This window comes from Penaeus monodon, chromosome 31 (assembly GCF_015228065.2).
Source record: "Penaeus monodon isolate SGIC_2016 chromosome 31, NSTDA_Pmon_1, whole genome shotgun sequence".
Classification (NCBI taxonomy): domain Eukaryota; kingdom Metazoa; phylum Arthropoda; class Malacostraca; order Decapoda; family Penaeidae; genus Penaeus; species Penaeus monodon.
In genome coordinates, this window is record NC_051416.1 from 11,688,941 (window position 1) to 11,692,093 (window position 3,153).

At 36.9% G+C, this 3,153-nt stretch overlaps 1 protein-coding gene across 1 annotated transcript in view; it reads left to right on the forward strand.

Annotated features, from left to right (window-relative positions):
* The window catches only part of LOC119593033 (tyrosine-protein phosphatase non-receptor type 4-like), a gene marked incomplete at its 5' end in the record, with an annotated part of 330,438 nt that extends 328,065 nt beyond the window's left edge, over positions 1 to 2,373 (forward strand). Inside the window, 1 exon segment of the mRNA XM_037941929.1 lies at positions 1 to 2,373.
* Between the last annotated feature and the right edge of the window lie 780 nt (positions 2,374 to 3,153).

Sequence of the window (3,153 nt, forward strand, 5' to 3'; positions counted from 1 at the left end):
TGTAGATAGTAAAATAAATTGCTAAAAGTATTTATGAATAATGTGAGCTATATCAATGACATTAAAATAATAAAGAGCACTGCTCATTCCCTGTATGAAATCGAGCATGTCCAGACTATCTTTTGAATCAATGTAAACATCAAAATGATCATTGCTCAAGACCTATTTATTCGCCAGTTCCACAGCAACAGCGAAATGAGGTACTTTCAAATTCCTCGATAATTGTGTGTTCATATATACACACTCTCATAGTGTGTTGTTGAAACACCTTGTGTGTATGTGCATGCATTAGTTGGTTACCAAAATGCCTGTACATAATCATGTGCACTGGAGTGTGAATACTGTAGATAATACAATCTTTTTAAAAGACAGATCCTAACCCTAGTAGTGTTTCTACTGTACAGGATATTTTCTATTTACTATTAAAAAAGATCAGTAGTTACACATCAGACACTCTGACCCTCACCACTCAAGCCTTTGTGAAACATGTTGCAGATTTTTGTGTCACCATACTGATATTGGGAATGAACCGAAAATTTGTATGGATGTCCTTAACCCAGTAGTTCATTTGGTGAGGGTGTTATGGAGCAGTGGAAATTGGTGACATAAAATGGTGTTAACATGTACACTGCCAAAGTTTCACTCTTGTTTGCCAGGGATGCTACTCTTAACTTCAAGAAAACAGTCCAGTTAAGCACAAGATGTGGTGTGTTATTAAATTGTTGCTGTTACTTTATGTTCTCCAGTTTTGGCAGATTGTGACCTAGTACTGGCACTTTGCTGCTAAACTGAATGCGATATGTTATGGCATTGTAGTAACATAATAGTACAGGGTATTTCACCACAGTGCCTCTCTAAAGTATTCTTTTTGGAAATAGTGCACATTACTACTGGATGTGAGTATTGACAATGTCTCTTAGCACCCCAAGCATTACAAGGGCTAGCCACTCCCCCCACAGTCCTGGGACCCACATGTGCCTTTCTCTTGTTGTAAGAGCCTGCCTCAAGCAACTGACAATCCCCACACTGATGGTATACACTCATCATCAGATAGAAATGCTGTTGTTTTAACAGTGTTGCACAGCACAGTGCCTCTGACTCAATAACTTCACTTTGAAGGTATTTTGACCTACTATTCCTAGGCAGTTTTCCTATGCTGAAATTGAGATGTAAAGTGGGTGTAGGAATTATTCTCTCAAAGGCTCTTTATTGCCTTCTAGGTTTTTTTTTACCCTAGGGCAACTTGGGTGCTGCTGCCCTACACCACTCAGGGTATGGTAAACACACTTAGAACACATTATGCCTTTGGTCGAGCATTTTAATGCGCAAATTTTACCTGGTCATGAGTTTATGTAATGTATGTGGAAAAAGAATTTTTCTTGTATGGTTGAATGCTGAACTTGTCCTCAGACATTAAGATATTAAAAGCAAACATTTTTTTTTTCCTTTCCTTATCCAAACCTCTGGCTAGCTTGCCCACCAAGTAGTTTAGTCTTAGAGGCTCCTGACAGGCTCAAGATGTCACTGTTAATATGGAAAAAAGGCAAAGTTTGATCTTTTTGATTTCAGGAATAAATCTCATGTTTGCAATCTCTGTATGCAAGGAATTGGTTCTGTTTAAGAATGGTTCTAGTCATTTGTATTGTAAAGACACGAACCAACATTGAAAGAGTACACCTAAAAAAGAAAAAAATAAGACTGGGGTCATACCTTTTTTGTATTTGAAAATTTCAGACCCAAAACCTCAAATTTTGTGAATGTTGGTTTGGTATGTACAGGATTAACAGTTGTGTGTGCTTTTTACCTTCAGTATTAAGTGCAAGACCTACATTCTTTCTCCTGCATTTGTTCTCATTTCACTTGTACTTTTCATGCAACCCACTTGTATACTTGTGAAATCCCTCTTTTTAGATTTTTCAACTTCCATGATTTTTTTTTCTCATGTGTGGTTAACATAGGATGTTACAAATGAATTACCAATAATTTTTTCTTGATCCAACCTGCATCAGAGTGAAAGAAGTAACACTGTCCTTCATATAACTTGATACCCTTGGTGACCAGTGATATGTTCTCAGCAGTATTTTTATTAGACAGATTCTGGGATACAGTTTTTAAAAAGTAAGGCAGAAATAAGTGGCAATGAAAGTATTGCTGAGGCAAACTTTATCTGGTCAGGTACATTCATACTAGTGATGAATCTACTGTTTATCACAACCATTAGGAAGTGCATTGCAGTGCACCGTGTATGAATTTTGCTGAAATGGTTTAAAACTTATCCTGATTTGTCATATTTTAAGTAATGTAAATCAGTGTGACAGGGAAAAATTGTGTTGTATTTGACACAAATGAGCAATAAAGGAAAATGGTTTGTAACTGATATTTCATTAACCGTCAACACGTAGAAAGTTTGGCATTGGGAAGGCTGTCAAGTACTTGTAGATACTCACTGTTTTGGCCCAAGGACTACCAGCGTCTATGCTGTATGGACGACCGCGAACAGGGATTACTTATTTACCCATTTGCATATGAATGATTATTATAGCCTTGTGGTTCTCAAGTGCGGCCACCAAATGAATTTGATGTGGCCACCCAGCGGAATTTAGTGACATTCTATGGGTGATATTTAAAATGTGAGAACAACAACAAACTCATAAAGAGACAAATAAACATGATATCAAAACTAAATGATAAATTACGGTCATTATATGTCTGTTAGGTTTGGGGAAGTGGTCATATCATAGCACAGAATGGGGGTAATATTAAGAAAAAGCAAATGCAACAGTATTTTACCCAGTTAGTTTCGGTCTGGTTACGTATCGGTTACGGGTGTGACACCGCTACCAATACTCGGATGAGTGGATAGATTACATACTTGGTTTCAATCTGCTTCAAGCTGCAATGGAAAAAAATGTGCCGAAAACGTAGCCGTACTGCTTTGGAAAAGAGACAATGTTATAGAGAATGGGAAGAAATATAATCTCTAATTCAGAATACGCAATTGGAATCCGAAATTCACCATCATAATCAGTGCAACTCATAATATGACTCATTGGCATGGAATTTATAGAAAGTGATGTTCTCAGTAAGAAATTCCTTTATAATTTCGAAAGTGATGGCTACTTTTCTGATAACATAGATCCATTACATTCATTT